At 42.5% G+C, this 23,286-nt stretch overlaps 1 pseudogene; it reads right to left on the minus strand.

Annotated features, from left to right (window-relative positions):
- Positions 1-5,947: 5,947 nt before the first annotated feature.
- Positions 5,948-21,864, minus strand: LOC110624244 (annotated as a pseudogene).
- Between the last annotated feature and the right edge of the window lie 1,422 nt (positions 21,865-23,286).

A 23,286-nucleotide genomic window follows, 5' to 3' on the forward strand; every position in this document is an offset into this window, starting at 1 on the left:
TATTCATTGTGAATTTCAAGAAATTGATTGTGATGGCTCAAGATTCCTTCTTTTCTAAAAGTTCTTTTAGATATGGCCTTTTTTTTCTAAGTACTTGACTTTCAGGGATCAAAATGAAATTTTCCACACTGAAATCAAGCCCTAACCTGCAAGCTATTTGGGAAGCAAAAAAGCGATAAAAGAAGAAGTTTGTTTTGGCATATGGCCATTAAAAGCAGCTCTGCTACATTTTGACGTTTTCTTGAGGGGCAATGATGCAATATTTTTCCGAAATGGTACCAGAAAATCTAGTTCCAAGCTTCTCAATGGCCAGTGGACACACAACCATAAAGAACGTTAATCCCACATCGGCCAGAATTAAAACTCATTAATATTTTATGTTTCCAATGCAAGGGCAACATAAATCGCCGAGCTCAGTAACGTGGGCTTGTAACCCAAGTGGGGGCTCTAAGGTGTTGGAACGTTGTTCGAGCCCCTTACGGCAGGATAAGGCTTGGCTAATTTCTGGCTTGCCCGTTCCAAGTTGAGAGTTAAACCATGGGACTTGGGCGAAGGCTTGGGTCTCCTAGTTCCCAGAGCAAAGGGTAATGCGTGAGGCTGGCTTCACAGAGCAGCGATTACCTCTCGCTCCCAGCAGTGGAAGGATAACAGGTCGGTGCCATCCTAGGCCATATGGCTAGATGGGCTGTGCTAACCTGGACCATCACTTTTTTCCCATTCACATTCTAATTTTTTTATTAAAAAAATATTTGAGAATTAGAGTAATTGAAAATAAATAGCAATGAACAACCCATAATTGCTACTCATATTATTATTCTAATCTCCAAATAAATTTCTTGGCTACTGTGATAATTGAATAATTAGAAATTATTTCTTCCACAGATTTGTATAAAAAACATACATTTCCTTTAATAGAATCAATCTCAGTGGGTAATCTAAGCTGAATAAAGGAATGAATTGTGCACCACCGATACCTTTCAAAAGATCTAAATGGTCTGCAGCAATACATTGCACTTTCATTTCCTAAAAGTATACGATCTGGGATTCAAGATTTTCTCCATTTACAAAAAGAATTACTGATCCAAGTCCTTGACGGATTTAGACATCTAGTTTCAACCGCTATAAATAAATACATATATTGGAAAGTTTTGTGGTAGTTCTAAATTAATGGCATTCAAAATAAGTCTCTCTTCTACTTCTCCTCCCAAAAGAATCGCCTTTAGGATTCTTCCACTGCTAAACCAAATGGTCTGAGCTTCTCCCTGAACTGCTCCATTTGATCCCTGTTGACCAGTGTCGATGATCCGACTTGTCGACCGACCTTTCCGACGTCTTGACGACTTACCGATCTATAGTGGTTTAAGGCTTGATTTGTGTGTAAATATCTTTTCTTTCCTTTTTTGTCTTATGCAGTATAAGAAATTTAGTTTGTACAACGCAGGAAGTTTGGCTTATACTGTATAGAAAGTTTTGCATTCTTAAGTTTTTCTAAACAGGGTGAACCTGGTGTATATATTGTCACTTTCCTACCAATGAAAGGAAAATGATTTTTATTCTCAAATTGTGTGATTCTCCAAATTTTACATGGTATCAGAGTCATGGAAGTTGAAAAGAAACACGGGAGAATTCAGGAACAATGAAAAATTCTTCAAATCCTTATACACTAAATTTAAATGATAACCTAAGCAATTTGACTACCTAAGTGCAGTTGTACAGAGAGAAGTACAAAAAATGGACAAGGGCCATGTGGACTGCGTTGAGAGAAAAAAAATGACTTTATCGATAGATCCGTCAAACAACCGGCAGACGATGCAGCGGAACCAAAAAATAAGTGGACAGTTAACTCCATGTTAGTTTTTTGGTATTTAATATCATTGGACCAACACTTCGATCGACTATCTCTCACGTCGAAAGGATGAAGAATTTGTGAGAAGATATTAAGCAGAGATTCCCACGAATGCAATAGTTGAGAACTGACCTTGCAAACTATAGGCCGGATGATCAATCCATTGTGTCCTATTTCAGTAAACTCAAAACCTTGTGGGATGATATTAATAATTATGATTAGATAACAATGTGTGCATGTGCAGACTGCAAATGCAATCATACCATTGAAATGGAGCAAAAGCCGGAAGAAAAAGAGTTCATCAGATGGGCTTGGATGAACAAAGTTATGGTACTATCTCCTTTGCCTAATTTGAATTGTTCTTATGCTATGGTGGTTCAGTAAAAGTGAGTGAGAATTGTGACAAGAAGCAAAGATGCCCTGTGAGTTTCACAATTTGAGCCAATTGTCAGAATTCAGGGGATAAAGATAAAATTTCTATTTGCTCTCATTGCAATCGAGAGGGTTATGACACTGAAAGTTGTTTTCAGTTAATAGACTACCAAGAATGGTGGGATACTTGACGTCGTGGCAACTCAGTACTTAAAAGCCTCTGGGACCGATATGTTCATAAACAGCAGAAAATCTTCGTTGAAGGGACCGACACATTCATAAACTTTAAAAATCTTTTTAGAAGGGACCAACATATCCATAAACCGCAAAAAATCTTTATTAGAGGGAGTCCATAAACTGTAGAAATCTTTATGGAAAGGGACCGGCATGTCCATAAACTGCAGAAGATCTTTGTTGAAGGGATCGACATGTCCATAAACTGTAGAAAATCTTTGATAAAAGGACCGACATATCCATAAATTGTAGAAATCTTTGTTGAAGGGATCAACATATTCATAAACTGTAGAAAATCTTTGTTGAAGGGATTGGCATGTCCATAAACTGATATCTTCACCAAGGCTTTGCGCAAAGATTCATTTCATTTCCCCCTAGGCAAGTTGGGCATTCGGAATCTTCATGCTCCATCTTGAGGGGGAGTGTTGGAAGTGACCTATCAATCAGACATCCCGATGATCCAACCTATCGACATCCTGTCCTGAGGTATGTTATGAGGATCGACCTCTTAATGACCTACCGACCTGTATCGACCTATCCGACGTCTTGACAACCTGCCGACCTGTAATGGTTTAAGTCTTGATTTATGTGTGAATATTTTTCTTTCTTTCTTTGTCTTGTGTATTATAGAAAGTTTAGTTTGTACAGCGTAGGAAGTTTGGCTTATACTGTATAGGATGTTTTGCATTCTTAGAATTTCCTAAATATATATTGTCACTTTTCAATCAATAAAAGGGCAAGGATTTTCACTTTCAAATTGTGTGATTCTCCAAATTTTACATCTTCTTGGCATTCCATTGCAGAATCGCATGTGCCTCAGACACCATGGCTCCTGCTCCCTGCACGCAATTAAAGACATCATGCGGATACTCGTTGCTTCTTTCGTTCAGGATAATAAGACACATTAGATTAAGGACATTGATAAACTGGATGATGCTTGGTGCGTTGGGTCATCTCATGGGTGACTAGTGCTTTTGGATGATGAAGCAAAACTTTTTCTCTCAACCTAGACATGGCCATGGACGGGTTCCGGTGGAACCAACGGTTCAATTTATTTTTTGAACCGTATTGGAGACGGTCTGATTTAAAACGTTTGAAAATGGTTTCAATTTCTTAACGATTTTGGTCAGATTCTAGTCCGGTTTTAAAATGGTTACGATTGTGATTTTTTATTGGAAAAAACTTAAATTAAATACAAAGAAATAAATATAAGTCTTAAATATTATTGAATATATATTTTATTAAATAAGTAAATTGTAAAATGAATCCATTTATGATATAAAAAATAAAATAATATACATATAATATAAAAATAAATAATATATTTTTTACAAGTTAAAAATAGATTTCCACTTATTTGATAATTTAACTTGTTAATACATCAATTTTAAGTGATACAATTTTTAAAATAATTTATTTAAAAAATAAAAAATCAAATCAAAATCGAACTGTCGGTTCGAACTAGTTAGTTTCGATCCGATTGTGGTTCTGGTTCACACGAGGGGAAACATAATCGTCCTTCTAGTCCAAGGTTTATGTCTGGTTTAGGAACCAGTCAGGTTCCGGCAGAAACAGAGCTACAGTGAGTCAAGGGGCACGTAGGCCCATTAAGGAGATGAAAAGCTCTCTGCTAAATTTTTAATGTGTTCTATATCCATGGCATAAACTCGGAGTTTCTAATTAAGGAGGAGAAACAATACCATCTTATATCATCTTATGGATATAGAGTATTCAATGAATTTTTTTACTTATTATTATTTAGGGAAATTTCTGTGATTGTTATTAGGACCAAATGAGATGATGAATATGGAAAGTAATAATTTACCCGATTCCAAAAAATCAAATTTCCATTATTGTAAAACATTAAATTAGGGAATGATATCTTTCGATTTTGAATAAAAGTTTATCCTATTCCAAAAAATCAAATTTCAATTATTATGAGATTTTTTTCAAAAAAAAAAAAAAAAATTATTATGAGATTTTAAATTAGAGAGTGGTATTTTCAGATTTCAATTATTGTTAGATTTTATTTTTTTAACATCTCAATCAAACAATAAAAATAAATTATTTTCTAAAAAACATATTTTTTGAAAAATTATTAAATTATTTTTTAAATTAATAATAAAAATTTAACGATTGATTGGTATTTAGAGTTCGCGAATTCAAATTCTACAATAAACTAATTATTTGAATTCTCCTTTCAAACGGTAACAAATGCTATAACTCATGCAACTGCATAGCAAATATGTTAAAGAGTAAATGAATAAATGTGCAATTAGCAGTTGTACTACATTTGCAAATTCCTAAATCAAATCTTAAAAGAAAAAAGAAGAAAGAAACATGTTCTAGTTTACAATTTAGTATTGCTCAGTATAGAAGATAAATTGTTAGTTCTGGGTAAATTTGATTAGCTATGCCGTCAAGAAAACGGTTATGATTGTGATGTTTTACTGAAAAAAACTTAAATAAAATACAAAGAAATAAATATAAGTCTTAAATATTATTGAATATAGGAAACAAAGGTTGGATGAGAATGAAGGTGGAATCAGACAACCTTCAAGTAATTCAAGCTCTTCAGGCTGTCTCTGTGACTGATTTTTCTATTTTTGGGGGGTATTGTTTCAGATTGTAAATCTCTAATTCAAGAGATTAGTGGGAACTTGTTAGTTTCTCATGTATTTCGTTCGGCAAACAAAGTTGCTCATGCTCTTGCACAAGCAACGCGTTTATTTCCGAACATGTTGGAGTGGTCGTTCATCCCTCCTGATTTTGTGATTCCTCATTTGAATTAATATAATTCTATCTATTTATTTTCAAAAAAAAAATATTATTGAATATATATTTTATCAAATAAGTAAATTGTAAAATGAATCCATTTATGATATAAAAAATAAAATAATATTACATTTAAATATAAATAATATTTTTTTTACAAGTTAAAAATAAATTTGCACTTATTTGATAATTTAACTTGTTAATACATCAATTTTAAGTGATACAATTTTTAAAATAATTTATTTAAAAATAAAAAATCAAATCAAAACTGAAATGTCGGTTCGAACTAATTAATTTCAATCCGATTGTGGTTCTAGTTCACTCGAGGGGAAACATAATCGCCCTTCTAGTCCAAGGTTTCTGTCTGGTTTAGGAACCAGAACTTGTTGACCAGTCAGATTCCGGCAGGAACAGAGGTACGGTGAGTCAAGGGGCACGTAGGCCCATTAAGGAGACGAATAGCTCTCTCCTAAGTTTTAAATGTGTTCTATACCCATGGCATAAACTCGGAGTTTCTGATTAAGGAGGAGAAATAATATCATCTTATATCATCTTATGGATATAGAGTATTCAATGCATATTTTTTACTTATTATTATTTAGGAAAATTTTTGTGATTGTTATTAGGACGAAAATTTTTATTGTTATTAGGGAGTGATGTCTTCAAATTTTGAATAAAAATTTATCCTATTCCGAACAATCAAATTTATCCTATTCTAGTTTTCAATTTAGTACAAGATAAATTGTTAGTTCTGGGTAAATTTGATTAGCTATGCCGTCAAGTATCATTCATTTTGCTTGCTTCAATTTTCAAAGAGCTAAGGGTCTGCAGTATTTTGCCATGACCTTTGGGAAGAACATATGTTGAGCTCCTTCAACTCTTATTATTGGAAATATAATCCTTGATGCAACCTAAAGAAAAAGAAGAATATTAGGGAAAAAAGAAACAAAAAACTATGACTCATACAACTTAAAAGTGTAGTCAATATACATACTGAGATCATTCTAGCCCCCATCCATATCCTCTTGGCAGATGGCAATGTAAATACCAAGCGACCAACACCATAGACAGCCACAGCAAAGAAGTGCATAACCAAGCTCAATGGCTGAGGGTTTAAACCTGAGAGTAAAGCAATAGGTCCACTTGAAAATACACCTCCGAGGCTCAAGTAGTCGAAACATGCTCTACGCATTTCATCTTGTGCTGGATCATGTGATGCACTAAAGACTTTGTATAAGGCTCCTGCCAATGTATTTATAGTAGATGCCACTGGCTGGATAAGAAAGAAAAGAACACATGGTTAACATAAATTTACTCTTTTCCTTGCTCTCTTTCTATGAAAATAGACAGACTATATGCTTGACTACCTTGCGAAGTGTGTAGAAAGATTTAAGATATTCACAAAGGCCAGATGCATCACTTAAATCATGTAGAGGTCTAAGAAGATTCCTTAGAACAACTATATCAGAAAGCGCCACAGTCATTCCTCCTCCAGTTAAAGGATGCCTCATGTTAAATGCATCACCTAAAAGAAGAGCACCTGGAGTGGGATGAGGAGCAGCAGGCATGCTCCTATTAGGCATTGTTCTGATGTTTCCTTTGTTAATGGCAGAAATGAAAGCATCAAATAGCTCATGAGGAATCTGAAACATGCAAGTTCCTGATGAGTCCAAGGAATCAAAGAGTAATGACTTGTAATTTCAAAAGAAAAGAAAAGAACATCTCCTCCATGCATTATAAACTGAGTCATGATCGAAAGCTCCTTTAAGCTAATAACTATATTAAGGATCAAATTAAGTAAAAGTTAAAATAACAAATAACAAATGGTTGTATTAGCAGGCTAAATAAGCAAGTTATTAATACCTGGGGAGCCACTATGGATTTTAAATAGTTGGCCATTTCACCATTGGAAATTGATGGCAGTTTTTGGCTTACTGGTATGTCAACCAAGCAACGAATTTCTGAGCTACTAATACATGTCCATGATTCTGGTATGGAAGCTCACAGTTCTCCAATATCAAAGCAACAAAGCAAGAGGGGATTTCAACCTGCAAACATTACAAAGCAAAATCCATAAATTACAAGTGAAATTGTGAATAAGACATTCATAGCTATTGCAAGTTTGAAACCCGATCTTGACCTTGGCATTGCAAAGAGAGCGTCGCAAGTTTGAAAAACAACCATCACAAACTATTGTTAGTGGAGCAGATGCAGCAAGTTCTTGACCAGTTTTTGTTTTGTATTGGACACCCTTGATTGTTCCATTTGCTTCAAGCAAGGATGTTACTGTTCCTTGTTCCAATCTTACACTGTAAAGAGAAATTAGAGAAATTAAGTTATGAACTTACACGTTTAATGAAAAAGGTTTCATTAATGGAATTGGAAAGGAAACGATGATTACTTGGTTAGACTAGCAGCTTTTTCTCGCATCCTTTGGATGAAACGTCCATTGTGAAAGCTTCTGCCAGAGACGTTAGAATCAAAGCTTTGCAAGGGATAGGAAAGTTTAGTACTTCTTCCACCCTTGTAAAGAGCATATCCAAATACTTGTTGGGCATCGATGTCTTCTACGCAATCTGCAGCCACTCAAAATGTATATAGTCTAAGAATTAGAAGTGACAACATTGGTTGTAATAAAAATTTTGGAACTTCCTATTCTGGTTACCTTGTGATGACCGCTGGATTTCTTCACCCCAGAACAGGGGCTTGACCACAGCCAAAGGCCCATGACACAGAGGCCCACGTACTTGATACCCCCCAACAAGCCTGGCTCATTCCAGCTTCCGGGCCGGGCTCGACCAAGCTTCCTCACTCAGTCCAGCCTGATCCCTGACCAGCAGACCCCTCTCAGGCCCAGCGTCCAGCCCAACTCTCGGCCCAGCCCGGGGTCCAGAACAGTACTCACCAGACAGCCTGGCAGATCCGCTCGAACGTACGCATGAGGAGAATCAGAGGCCGTTACGCATGTAACAGGCAGCTGATACCCTAGTACACCCGAATCTGTATGGCAGAGACGCGTGGCCCAATCCTGGAGAGACCTTTACACGTCACCAGCAAGCAAGACAATGTATAAAAGAGGAGTCCCCTCCTCAGAAAGTTTGAAGCCTTATTCTGTAACACAAAACCCTTGAAAAACCCTATTCTATTGGATCTCAGATCGCCAATTGGCGCCGTCTGTGGGAAAACGAAGGAGATCTTTTCATCACCGGAGTTTTCACTTTCAAAACCCATTGAGATCCACGATGGCAAACCACCAAGACAGTAACCTTAATATTCCAAATGACCAGAGCTCTGCCCAAGATGGGCAGCAGTTCTCCTTTTCTAGTCCTGCAATGGTGAATAACCAAACACCTATTTCTCTTAACCCCTCGCCAAACCCGGCAGGGAATACTCACACCATGACCCTGTCTAACCAAGACATTCAAACCATGGCTCTCCAGCTACAAACCACTGCTCACTGGTTGGGCCAGATAATGCAACAAAGGGGACTTAGCACCCCAGCAAACGCACTCCCAGTAGTGGAGGAACCCAGAACCGATGAACCTCAACCTACCTCTGCCCGCCTCCGAACTAACAACCACGATACCGGAGAAGAGGAAGAACCGGAGGCCCGAATTCATGGGAGAAGGGCAAGAGAGTTGATAGAAAATGAAGAAGTGGACGACTATTCTACTGAAACAACCAGGGAAACGGGAACTGAAACAGAAGAGGAAGAATGTAGTTTGGGCAAAAGAACCAGCCCAGAAGACGAGAAAATGAACCAAAAGCTGAAAAGGTTGAAGGAGCAGCTCCTAACTGAGCTAGGTAAGAAAGATCAGAGTCAAACCTCCTTGCCTACTTCTTCTCCCTTCTCAAAGTTAATGCAGCAGGAGACCGTTCCCAAAAAGTTTATGATGCCGCCGATGGCGGCCTATAATGGGGCTGGAAACCCGAGAGAACATGTCATGAACTATAAGACCTTCATGGAGTTGCAAACTCTGTCAGATGCTCTGATGTGCAAGGTGTTCCCAACAACGCTCTCGGGACCAGCGAGGGCATGGTTCAACAGCCTGGAGGCCGGAAGCATTAAAAGTTTTGGAGACCTTGCCCTCCGCTTCATCAGCCGGTTCGTAGCCGGGGTGCCAGCAGATAGGAAGACAAGCTATCTGGAAACAGTTAGGCAAAAAGCTGGTGAATCTCTCAGAGAGTATGTCGCCCGTTTCAATACGGAGGCCCTGCAGATTCCCGAGCTCGACGAAGGAAGGGCGGTAGAGGCCATGCAAAAGGGAACAACCTCTGCCGAGTTCTTTGGTTCTTTGAGCAGGAAACCTCCGACCTCACTGGCCGAGTTGATGAAGAGGGCGGAAAAGTACATAAGGCAGGATGACGCCTTAGTAACGAGTAGATTTGCCAAAGGGGTGGCAGGAAAAGAGAAAGCCCCGGAGGAAGGAAGGCTGGAGAAACACGAGAAGAAGCGTGGGAAGAGGCCTGAGCCATATAAGCAGGCCTGGGAAAGAAGGGATCAAAGGCCCCCCCTCCTCCCAGGGCTCATGAACCACGAGTGCTCCCCCCTTGGGTTCCTGAGAAGCCTACTCCCCTCAACGCTTCCAGAGCCGAAGTGCTCATGGCAGTCCAGGATAAGGAGTTCCTCCAGTGGCCTAAACCCATGAGGTCGGAGGCAGATCAGAGGAATCCTGACAAGTATTGTCAGTACCACCGGACACATGGCCACGATACAAATAACTGTTTTCAGTTAATTGCGGAGATTGAAAGATTGATAAAAAGGGGGCATCTCAAAAATTTTGTGAAGAAACCGGAGGGGCAGAGGCCTCCGCCCAGTCCAGCAGCCCAGATGCCCAGAAGAACCGGAGCTGGACCAGTGAATGATGGGTCTAGTGGGACTATTAATATGATTGTTGGAGGAACTGGAGGACGGATGAGCCGTCGAGGAAAGAAGAGAAACCGGGAAGGAGAGATCAGCAATGGCGAGGTCATGCAGATCGTTGAACACTCACCCATGGCCATCGTTTTCTCTTCAGAAGATGCACAGGGCATTCAGATGCCCCATGATGACGCGCTTGTTATTGAAGCAGTCATTCATAATTTTCGGGTGAAGAAGGTTCTGGTGGATGATGGGAGTAAGGTCAATTTATTGCCATATCGGGTTTTCCAGCAGATGGGAATCCCGGAGGAACAGCTGGTTCGGGACCAGTCACCCATCAAAGGGATCGGAGGAGCACCGGTATTTGTAGAAGGGAAGGTGAAGCTGGCCCTTACCTTGGGAGAAGCACCCAGAGCTCGCACCCATCATGAGGTGTTTTTGGTGGTTAAACTCCCACTGAGTTACAATGCGATTTTAGGGAGGCCGGCGTTGTTTAGCTTTGAAGCTGTCACCAGCATCAGGTATTTAGCACTCAAGTTTCCAACGGAAGAAGGAGTGGGAATGGTTCGGGGCAGCCAAGAAGAAGCAAGGGCGGTATACTTGGCCACAGTAACAGAACCGAGCTCAACTGGAGAAGCACTCGACTCGGAAGTTCTGGAGGTCAGAGATGAAACAAAAGAAGCCCGGACAGAGCCAGTCGGAGAATTGGAGACCTTCCCCTTATCAGAAGCAGATGCAAGCAAGGTTTTCAGTCTTAATGCCAACCTCACCAAAGAACAAAAAGGTGAAGTCATGACTCTGATCCGAGGTCACGCGTCGACCTTCGCATGGAAGCCCTCAGACATGCCAGGAATTGACCCCAAAGTGATGACACACCGATTGAATGTCCTCCCCGAGGCCAGACCAGTGAAGCAAAAGAAGAGAGTAGTAGGAAGAGAAAAACAGCAAGCCACCCGGGAGGAAGTACAGAAGTTAGAAGAAGCAGGCTTTATTAGGGAAGTAATGTACCCACAATGGTTGGCAAATCCTGTGTTAGTCAAAAAAGCCAATGGCAAATACAGGATGTGCATAGATTTTACCGACCTAAATAAAGCCTGCCCCAAAGATTGTTACCCCCTCCCCGATATTAATAAAATGGTCGATTCAACGGCCGGATTTGATTATATGTCTTCTTTGGATGCTATGTCTAGTTATCACCAAATCCCAATGGAGAAGTCGGATGAGGAGAAAACCTCATTTATAACTGAAGACGGGACTTACTGCTACAAAGCTATGCCTTTCGGATTAAGAAACGCCGGGGCAACTTACCAACGATTAATGAATAAAATCTTTAAGAACCAGATTGGCAGGAATGTAGAAGTGTATGTGGATGACATGGTGGTTAAAAGTTCAACTTTTCAACAACACATAGCAGATCTGAGGGAGATATTTAGGGTGTTAGATCAATACAGAATGAAGTTAAACCCAGCAAAATGTGCTTTTTTCATCAGAGGAGGAAAGTTCTTGGGATACATGGTGAGTGGAAGAGGCATTGAGCCCAATCCGGAGAAAGTAAAAGCCATATTGAATATGCCAGAGCCGACCTGCGTAAGGGACGTCCAGAGATTAACCGGGAGAGTGGTGGCGCTTAACCGATTTATGTCGAAGTCAGCAGAAAAGTGTTTAACATTCTTCAAAAAGTTGAGAAAGGTACCAAACTTCGAATGGACGGAAGACTGCCAAAAAGCTTTCGCGGAACTTAAGAAATATCTTAGCTCGCCTCACGTGCTCAGCAGTCCCATAAAAGGGGAAGAGCTTCTGATATATTTGGCAGCCTCAGAACAGGCAATCAGCGCGGTACTAGTAAGGGTAGAAGGAGGAGAGCAGAAACCTGTTTTCTACATCAGCAAGATACTTAGAGACACTGAGGTCAGGTACTCGAACATTGAAAAATTGGCTTATGCCTTGTTGTTAGCAGTCCGGAAATTCAAAGTTTATCTGGAAGGCCACCAAGGAGTTGTGATGACGAACCAACCCTTAAAGAAGATCCTACGTAGGCCGGAAACTTCAGGACGGATGTTAGCATGGTCCGTGGAAATCAGCCCCTACTGTCTGGAATACCGACCTCGGACAGCAATAAAATCTCAAGCGCTGGCTGACTTCATAGCAGAATGCTCATTCAACGAGGAGAAGGAAGAATCATCCTCGGAGATGCCTAGAAAGGAAGGAGAGCGAGAGCTTTCCCAAGAATTTAGCTGGAAGCTATATGTAGACGGAGCATCAGGATCTGAGGGCAGCGGCGCAGGGATAATGCTTAAGGGGCCGGAGGGCTTCAAAGTGTGTTATGCTTTACGGTTAGAATTCAAGGCTTCTAACAATATGGCCGAGTACGAGGCCTTGGTGAATGGGATGTTGGTAGCCTCGGAAGTAGGGGTAACCGACCTCGAAGTAAATAGTGACTCTCAGCTAGTGATCAACCAGGTAACGGGGGTATATCAAGCCAGAGACCCCATCATGCAGAACTATCTCGATAAAGTAAAAGCCATAGAAGCCGAGCTCACAGAGCGGGGAGTTATTGTCAGATATCAAAGAATACCTCGGGATGAAAACGAGGAGGCAGACCTGCTTAGTCGATTGACCAAAGAAGAGTTAGAACAGCTCCCTGACGAAGTATACATACAGCATATCCGCACACCTGCTTTCCAAAAGACAAACACAGTACTGCAAGTGGATCAGAACCCAACGTGGATGAGCCCCTATCTAAAATATTTGGAGAAGGGTGAACTCCCTGAAGACAAAGACGAAGCCAGAAAGATAGCAGCTCGAGCTGCCAACTACCAAGTAATAAGGGGAACTTTGTACAGAAAGGGGAAGTCCAGCCCATGGCTCCGATGTGTGAGTCCGGAAGAAGCTGCAAAGATAATGGAGGAAATACATAGAGGCCTATGTGGGGCTCATGAGGGAGCAGGGACATTAGCCAACAAAATATTCAGGCAAGGATACTACTGGCCTACTGTTAAGAAAGAAGCAGAAGAGTTTGTCCGAAGGTGCGACGTATGTCAGAGATTTGCTAATGCCATCAGGACCCCTGCCACTCCTCAAGCAAGCATATCCAGTCCATGGCCTTTCTCACAATGGGGAATTGACATCCTGGGACCTTTCCCCAAGACTACGGGGCAAAGGAAATTTGTAGTAGTGGCTGTGGAATACTTCTCGAAATGGCCAGAGGCAGAAGCAATAGCAACAATCACAGCCAGAAAAATGATAGATTTTGTATGGGGGCATGTCATCTGCAGATTTGGCATACCTAGAGTGCTTATCTCAGACAACGGCAGACAATTTGACTGCAGCACCTTCAAAACCTTCACGACGAACATGGGCATATGGCATAAATTCTCCTCCGTGGCCCATCCTCAGACCAATGGTCAAACGGAAGTCACTAACAGAGCAATCCTCCAAGGATTAAAAAAGCGGCTGGACGGTGCAAAGGAAAACTGGGCAGAAGAACTCAATAGTATCCTATGGGCACTCCGAACTACTCCCAGAGCACCCACTAAGGAAACACCGTTCGCACTCGCTTACGGTACAGAGGCCGTAGTTCCAGTTGAATTACAGATCCCCACTCATCGAGTTCAATTTCTCAGTGAGGACACCAATGGGGACAAGTTAAGAAGCAACCTGGATGCTCTTGAGGAAGTTAGGGAAGAAGCACAAGTCCGAACTGCTGCTTATCAACAACGAGCGGCAAGATATTATAATCAAAAGGTCAGAGAAAGAAGCTTAAAGGTGGGAGACCTGACTTTAAGAAACTTGGAAGCTACAGGAAAAAGAGCAGCCGCAGGCAAGCTAGCACCGACCTGGGAAGGTCCCTTCAAGGTGACAAAAGTGGTTAAGCCCGGGGTATACCGAATTGAAGATATGCAAGGAAACCCCGAGCCCCACGCCTGGAACATCCAGCACTTAAAAAGGTACTTCCCTTGAAATATATGTAAAGAAAAATATTGTACTCTGAAAGGCACAAATAAATAAAATAACGCCATTCTTTACGCAATGATGTTGTCCCCATTAAGAATGTTACTTCTCTTTGAAAAAGAAAGAACAAAACTAAAAGACCGGGATCCCCAAGATCTCCCGGATACAAGACCAGGATCCCCAAGATCTCCTGGCACTAGACAACCCTACTGAGACCTCCTGGAGGTAGAAGACCGGGATCCCCAAGATCTCCCGGACAGAAGACCAGGATCCCCAAGATCTCCTGGCGAAAGTAGACCTCCTTGAGACATAGAGACCTCCTGGAGGTAGAAGACCGGGATCCCCAAGATCTCCCGGATACAAGACCAGGATCCCCAAGATCTCCTGGCACTAGAAAACCCTACTGAGACCTCCTGGAGGTAGAAGACCGGGATCCCCAAGATCTCCCGGACAGAAGACCAGGATCCCCAAGATCTCCTGGCGAAAGTAGACCTCCTTGAGACATAGAGACCTCCTGGAGGTAGAAGACCGGGATCCCCAAGATCTCTCGGATACAAGACCAGGATCCCCAAGATCTCCTGGCACTAGAAAACCCTACTGAGACATAGAAACCTCGGTGAGGCAGAAGACCAGGATCCCCAAGATCTCCTGGCACTAGAAAACCTTACTGAGACATAGAGACCTCGGCGAGGCAGAAGACCAGGATCCCCAAGATCTCCTGGCGAGAGAAGACCTCACTAGCACACAGATACCTCAGTAAAGAAGAGGATTGGGATCCTTTAGAACTCCCAGGAAAACAAAATAAAGAACAGTCGGTGGGACCCCGAGGTCACCCCAGCACAACCAGGATTTCGCAAGATCTCCTGAAAACAAAAATAGTTGGCAAAGGACTTAAGAGCCTCCCAAAAATAAAAATTTCCCATACAGGAACAATTTACAACAATATATTTCCGACCTCACAAAAACAGAGAGGCCCGGAGCTGCTAAGAAAATTCAAGGTTCCGACCTAAAAGCTAAAGAAGTGCCTAGGACGAGCTCCCAGCTCGGATAAACTTATCTCAAAAACTCAAGGTACAAAAGAAAAGGTCGAGCTCCTAAACTCGCATCGATATTCTTAAAAGCCCAAAACCAAGCTCCCAGCTCGGATAGGTTCATATTCTCAAAAGATCAAGACATAAAGGCCAAAAAGAAAGGCCGAGCTCCCCCCATAGAAGGACTCATAAATGAAGAAATCCTTAGGAAGATACTAAGGCTGTAATCAAAGCCTAAATCAGTTTCTCTGGAACAAGTATACAAAGTCACGGCCAAGAAGGCAGGGCTAAAAAGCAAACATGCAAAGTCGCCAATAAAAAGGTATGAGATTTGCTCTCTCTAACTATCAGCTGAAGAGCTGAGTTCGCAACCTAAGATAAATTCAAAGATACATAAAGAAGACACATGAAGAGCAAGAATAGTAGGGGAAAAGAGGAAACTGATATTTCATTAAGATGATAATTACAAATTATCCCTCCGGCGAGGTGGGAGGATAAATAGTCCTTAAAGGACTTACACCAGTGAGAACACCCTCGCCTACAATATCTCTATTTACAGCCCCCTCCGAAGGAAGCTCGGTGTCCCTTGGGCCAGAGCTCTCAACATTAATGGCAGGGGCAACATCTGACCCAGGGTGAAGGTTTTCTTTCACAGAATCAGGGTCGTCTTCCTCCGACCCTAGCTCGGATCCCTCTGAAGAAGACTCAGCTGGCCGATCTCGGTCCCTCCGGCAATCTCCTCGGGGCAAAGGGAAATCATCCTCCCCGTATAGCACTAACTCGCCATCTGAGTCCACTTCGCGCCTACGAAGCTTGGCCAAAGGAATATCAGGAGCCTGTCTAGCTTCTCTTAAACCGCGATTGTAGCCAGTTACATACATGCGGTAGGCCTTATCAAAGATAGCCTGTTTCATTTCACTAGAAGCTTTATACTCATCAAGATGTTCTTCACAAGCCTCGGCTACAAATTCCTCAAACTCAGAAGAATCTTTGTAGTCCTGAAGATGAGCTTCACAGGCCTGCTCAATTTTACCCTTTAGCTCATCAGACTCCTGATACTCCGCTATGTACTGATCGCGCTTCAGCTGAGCCTTCCCTTCGGCATACTTTACCACCTCAAGCAGGGCTAAACATTTACGTTCCAAAACTCTGACTTCATTTTTCAGCTGTTGTTGGCGAAGGTCGAACTCTTCAGCCGAGGAAGTCAGGTCTCTGATACGGTCAGAGCTTGTGCTCAACTCCTGCTCAAGGACCTGCACCCGAGCTAAAGCCGTCTCTCTCTGAGCCTTTACTTCCTCCAGATGAGTCTGAAGTCCTTCGAGATCAGCCTTTAAGGCATCAAATTGGCGCTGGACTTCAGCTTTCTGGCTAACGGCCTCATCTCTCTCCTTGAGAGCCTCTGTCATAGAGGACAGCTGCTCTAGCACTCCTCTACAGCGAACCTCCAAGGTAGCTGCCCTCTCATCAGCCTCCTGGAGAACATTGCGAGACCGAGACAACTCATCTTCTAAGGACGAGGTATGCTTTGCTGTCTCGGCTGTTTTCTCTTCAGCCTTTCTGAGGGCCTCCAACGCAGAATGCAATTCCACCTGGAGGGACTGGATCTGCTCCCGAGCAGCTACCAAATTGCCCCTCGCATCACTGGTGGCAGATATATTCTCCTCCAGACGTGCCTCTTCAATTCGGCGATCTACGGACTCTCGGAGGGAGCGATCACGGACATCCACCTCCATAAAGAGGCCCGTCACCTAACATGAAAACGCAACCATCAAGAAAAAGAAACAAAGCAAACTGAAAGGAGGGGGAAAAATGACTTACCATTAGAAGCATCTCCCTAATGGACGATCCGAGCTCCTCACGAGAGCGAGACTGGAAGGATGCTTGCTCCTTGGTAAAGCTGGCTAAAAGGCCGGTCAGAGCAAGAAGGCGTGGATCCGAGGCCTCTGTGGCTCCACCAAACATTTGCTCCCTAAGAAGGTCGGCAACAGCACTGGCCGGAGACTCGGATGTAATACCCGACGTCTTTAGAGAATTGCCAGGAGAAGGCAATAACGGGTCAGCAGCAACACCTTTCCCTTTCCCAATGGGAGGAAGAGCTGGAGAAGATCCTGTTGCAACCCTGGACTTCTTCCGGACAGGAGAAGAGGCAGATTTTCCAGAAGAGGCTGGGCGCTTGCCTCCGATCTTTGCTGGAATGCCCTCAGAACCCTCAGGTTCAGTCCTCACAGGGGCAGGGGCACCTTCACCAGAAACCTCTGGACTTTGATCCCCTAGGAGGATGATCTCCATCCCCGTCCCAGAGGTCTCCTTGTCTTCAGCAGGGGACTTAAACTTTCCCCTTGACACCTCCTTAGTAGAATGGGCAGCACCCTGTCCCACTTGTTCAGTAGACTTTGAGCTCAACCCACCACGGCTAGATGGCTGAGCTGATTTAGTGCTGTGAGAGCTCGGCTTGGAAGCTCGAGAAGAAGCTTTACCAGAAGGCCGGCTGACTTTCTCGGAGGAAGCGACCTGAGCTAGCTCTATAGCAATCTCAGTTATAGAACGCCCATCCCCGAAGGCGTCAAAAATTGCGTGCATGTTCTCCCGAGACAGGTCAAGGTTCTTGGGGAATTTGATGCCGTCCATTTTAACCTCAGAAGCTGCAAAAAATAAGAAGTTATACAGAATCAGCATATTACCTGATATTCTTAACAACGAAGAAACAGAGTAGCCGGACAAAGCACTATACCCGTGTCCTGGATATCCCTAAGGTTGGACGCAAACATACACTTCTCGACATCATACTTCCTCTCAACGGAAGTCAGTCGAAGCAGCCCAACCTGCTCAATAAGACTCAATTCGGGCAGATCGTTACAGCCCGGAAAGATCTCCCCCCAACTTAGGTCCACATCCCAGGATCGGCAGGACCCTAGTTTCAGCTCCGCCACAAGGAAATTCTCTATCCACCCCTTTATAGAATCCTTGTAGCCCGTAAGAAGAGATAGCCCATTGCGGGGGGAAAAATAATAGAAGTTCTGCTTCGCCCTAACCAGGCGGAAAAAAGTAACAAACAGACAGGCCGTAGGTGTGAAACCCCAACACAGACAGATAGACTCGAAACAGGACATGAATAAAATGGAATTTGGGGATAACATTCGAGGAGTTACCCCAAAGTATTCAAAGACCTCAACAAAGAAAGGGGAAAAAGGAAACGGTAGACCAAATTCTCTCTGCTTTAGGAAAAACACTATGCTACGACCCTCTTGGGGATCCACTAAACCAGGAGGGGGAGGGTAGGGAAGAACTATCCTCTCATTTGGACGAGGTGCTCGAATAAAATACAACGGAGTATCTAGAAGCCTCCGGGAGATGTAATCAGTTATATTGGAAGACGTAATACGCGACTCAAGGTTAATAACATCAGGAAGCTTTGAACTTGCCATTGAAGAACAAGGGAGCGTACCTGAGAACACAATAAGGTGAAAAACGCAAAGGGAGTCGCAGGAAGACAGAGAGCAGAAGAGAGTTAATTTCTTCGGAAGACAGAAAGAATTCGAAATGAAAGGCAATGATGAGACGGAACGTTGATCTGAACAGTTTTGTCTTGGAGCGGCGCGATCATTAATTGCTCTCGAAGTTTACCCTCTCAACGGTTAAGTAATAACCGGAGAGAAGGTAAAGGGGCAAAAGGATGATCGAGTAGGCTTGTCTACATCTATCAAGGGCCAGGCCCACAATGATAGCCCATCACTTAAAGGCCCAGGCAAGCCCAACTTGTTCAGACCTGATCTCCAGCCAAGACAACGTAACCCACAAGATTCATCACTTCACCACATCCATGGCAAGTATCAAGGAAATGGAAAGAAAAACTCAAAGATGCAAGCAGATGAAAGCATGATAAAGGTTAGACCTACTCATCACATAGAATATATAAGATTTGACTTGTTAAAACAAGGGTACCTCGGATCTATACTGAGCTGAGTGCTTAGAGTTCAACTTATCAGAAGCCGAGCTCATAGGTCGGAATAGTCCAGCTCGGACAACATGACCTGAGAGCCCGGCCAGCTAACCCAGAGCTCATTTCACTAAGCGAAAGACAGAGCTCTCAGGTCGGCTAGCCTAGCTCGGACAACGCACCTGAGAGCCCGGATGAAGGAGACTCAAAGCCCAATTCATCTAAGTAGAGACCGAGCTCATAGATCGGTCAGACAACCCAGTTCGGAAATATGACAGCCCAGTTGGCTAAATGGATCCGAAGTCCGGCTCACGAGTACAGTTAGTTCAGCTCGGAAAAAACAAATTTCAGTTAAAGCTACGAAGAAAAGCAGTTTCAGTACTCCATCCATGGTAGAGAAAGAACAACTCAAGTATGAACGAAAACGAGAACTTCATTAAAAGAAAAGCACATTACAGCACATTACAAAGGCCTACACTACGGGACGAAAGACTATCCTTAAAGGATTTACATAGCCACATGCATCATCGTCAACAATTACATCGTTATCACCTATCCTACTACTTCGGCCTTCGGTTCGGAGAAACTCTCGCAGCTCGATATGTGAGTTTGGCAGAAAGAGCTGCAGAAAGCCAAGAAGTTAATCCTCATAAGCGTTTCCCATGGATCCTCTGTAGGTCGGCATTCGGTTGCCCAAGTGTGATACGCGTGACAAACTCACATGTCATATGCTGTGTGTATATCACGCATAAAAAAACACGGGCTTCAGATTACGACCTCAGGAGGATCGCCGGGCTAACGTGTGAAGGTACCAGCAGAAGCTTGACTGAGTGTAGCAGATCTCAGTCTCGCGTAATACTGGTACTTCACATCAAAGAAACTAATAATACTGGTGCTTCACATCAAAGAAAACAACAAGCCGAGCACTTGAGCCCCTTCCATCTATATCCAAAGAAGGCAGCAACGGGGGAGGTCGGCCAGAAGATCTGGGCAAAATAATTTCAGCAACTTGCCGAATGGTCCCACCCATCGACCGCCCTACCAGACGGATCCCCAAAGCAACATTCAAACTCCTTAGAGGTAACATCCACTCCTCTGAAATTTTGAATTGACTCATCTTCGTCTCAGGTACTACGAAAGAGTCCCAAAACAGAGATAAGTTAGCACAATTTTCCGTCGAGAGGATAAAAGTAAGATTAAAACAAATTCCTGGGGCAACACAGCAATGTAATATCAAGCTCGCCTTCGCCCGCTTGAAGAAGGCACCAAATGGATCCTTCACAGATAAAACAAGAAAATCTCTCTGTTCCAACAAAGTGCCTGGGAATGGTAAAGAGGTGAGGTTAATATATATATCCAAAAGTTTATGTTTTGCAGGACAAGGCAGAGCCGAATTCTCAATTAATGCTGTCAGAATCCTTAAAAGATGTTCATGAGAAAGGAAAGAAAAGACATGTCCAGATAACAATGACAGGAAAGCAAAAATAATCGAGAACGCGGAGAATAAAGAAAAGTCCGAAAGAGGAAAGAGCAGATAAGATTCAGAAACTGCGCAAAGACAAAAAAATGAAAGAGTATTATAAAGACACCTGGACACGAACAGGCGCGGCCATGATGGTTCTTGATATTCACCCCCTCGGCAGTTGGAGCAATAACTCCCGAGAAGGTGAAGGGGCAATTAATGACCGCTGGATTTCTTCACCCCAGAACAGGGGCTTGACCACAGCCAAAGGCCCATGACACAGAGGCCCACGTACTTGATACCCCCCAACAAGCCTGGCTCATTCCAGCTTCCGGGCCGGGCTCGACCAAGCTTCCTCACTCAGTCCAGCCTGATCCCTGACCAGCAGACCCCTCTCAGGCCCAGCGTCCAGCCCAACTCTCGGCCCAGCCCGGGGTCCAGAACAGTACTCACCAGACAGCCTGGCAGATCCGCTCGAACGTACGCATGAGGAGAATCAGAGGCCGTTACGCATGTAACAGGCAGCTGATACCCTAGTACACCCGAATCTGTATGGCAGAGACGCGTGGCCCAATCCTGGAGAGACCTTTACACGTCACCAGCAAGCAAGACAATGTATAAAAGAGGAGTCCCCTCCTCAGAAAGTTTGAAGCCTTATTCTGTAACACAAAACTCTTGAAAAACCCTATTCTATTGGATCTCAGATCATCACCTTGAAGTCCCAACTCAATTAGTTTTAGGTAGCCACCAGGTTGGAGAAGTTCTCCAACAATTCTGTCAGGCTCAGTCAAGTCTCTTTCAATCACATGTACGTTCCTTCCATCCTGCATTGGAGAGAAGGAAACAAGGACGTAAATCACATATTTCTGATAGATTAAAAAGCAAGCACACAAGAAGTAATAGACAGAGAGAGTTACCTTGCCAAGAGTATAAGCAAGAGCAGAACCTGCAACCCCAGCTCCAACAATAATTACATCTGGTTTCTTGTCTTTCTCTGCCTGGTCTATTCCATTTTCAGAGCTCTCTAATTTTTCATATCCTGCAACTCCTCTTGATGTTGTGGCTTTCTTCTCTGCTGTTAATCTATACAACAACACAAACCCCAACAAAGAAGCCATGATTCCTCCCATTAAGTATTCAGATTCCATTTCCAGAAGCAATATAAGAATTGTACAAGTGATGGTGAATTTTGAAGTCGTGTAGAAAAATGATTTTCTGGTTCCTTTATATAGTTTTCCAAATGTAGGACTAAATTGATGAAATGGTTCTACTAAATCAAATACAATGAGATTTGGACAGATGCATAAGAATGAAAAATGTTGTCAAGATCTTCAAAATGAAATCAGTCTAAAAGACCACAAAATGGATTTCATTTGTTGTTTTTATTAAGCTGTCCATATTTGGAGTTTGGAGTCTTGTATTTGACCAAATAGGTCTTGAATTGCAGCAGTTGTCCAATGCAATTATTTGACTGGTAATGTAGTAGAATTGGAACCACATACCAAAAGTCCTCACGTGATACTACTGCTCAAGTGGGTTTTAACACTAGCACAGGTTAAGGATTTCTTGTCAGGATAAATTACTAGTCAAACATAACCCAAAGCCAATCACAAACTCAAAAATAAAAACAGTTACAAGTAGCTACAAATTATCATAATATATAAGATGTCTTTTCCTTATTAAAAAATAAGTTATTTTCTTTAAAATAATTTAATTTTTTTAATAAAAAAATATTTTTATTAATTTTTTAAATATTTTAAATGTCAAAAAATATGAAAATTCATAAAACAAAAGGAGAATTCAAGAAATTTAGCTCAACTCAACATATAAATAAATAGTTGTACAAATTAAATGAGATTCATTTATTTTTACTCTCTCCTATCCTTTTGGTTAAGATATAAACCAATTATAATAACTTTATTTTATTTTCAATACAACTTGTCTTTAATATTTTATTTTTTTAAATAATAATTCAAATTATCATTACACTTTAATTCAAATCATTAGTAATTGATGATCTGAAATCCAGAAAATAGGGTTTTACAATGGGTTCTGTAAGACTGGAAAAAACTTAGATCTAGAGGAGAGTATTTCTCCTTTTATATGTTTCCTTTTGGCAGCTAGTGACGTGTAACAGAACGTGTATCATTGGACCACCTGTCCCTGCTACGTTAATACGGACGTACGAGGGAATCAGACCTCTGTCCCATGCATAACGGCCCCTGATTCTCCCCAGGTACGCATGCGGATGGTCCCACAAAGCGAATGGGCTGAACTCCTTCTGGGTTCCGAGCTGGGCCAGAAGATAAGGATAAGGCTGGGCCCAGAGGAGATATGCTCATTGGGCCGAATGAGCTGGACCGGCCTGATTGGAGAATCTGACTGGAGTCCGGTCTTTGAGCCGAGCGGGCTGGACCTGGCTCTTAAAAGAGATTTAGAAGCCTTCAGATTATGGGCCGTCCTAATGGGCCTAGCCTCAATCCGGGGTGAAGAAACCCAGCGGTCATCAATTGCCCCTTTACCTTCTCGTCAGTTATTGCTTCGACTGATGAGGGGGTAAATCCCTATAATCATTATGACCGTGTCTGTTTATGTACTGCTTCCTTCGTAATGCCTTTTCATCTTTTTGTCCTTTTGACTTTCGAGTCCCCTCTGTCTTTTTCCATTTCTGGCTTTCCTCTGATCTTTGTGCGTGCTATCGTCTTCACTTTCTTGCTTTTATTTTCCAGATACGCCTTCCTTCCTTTTCTATGAATATCCTTTAAGGATCCTGATGCCGCTAGCCTAAAGTCTAGCATCACATCGTTCAGCATAAGA

Source organism: Manihot esculenta, chromosome 10 (genome assembly GCF_001659605.2).
Source record: "Manihot esculenta cultivar AM560-2 chromosome 10, M.esculenta_v8, whole genome shotgun sequence".
NCBI classification, from domain to species: domain Eukaryota; kingdom Viridiplantae; phylum Streptophyta; class Magnoliopsida; order Malpighiales; family Euphorbiaceae; genus Manihot; species Manihot esculenta.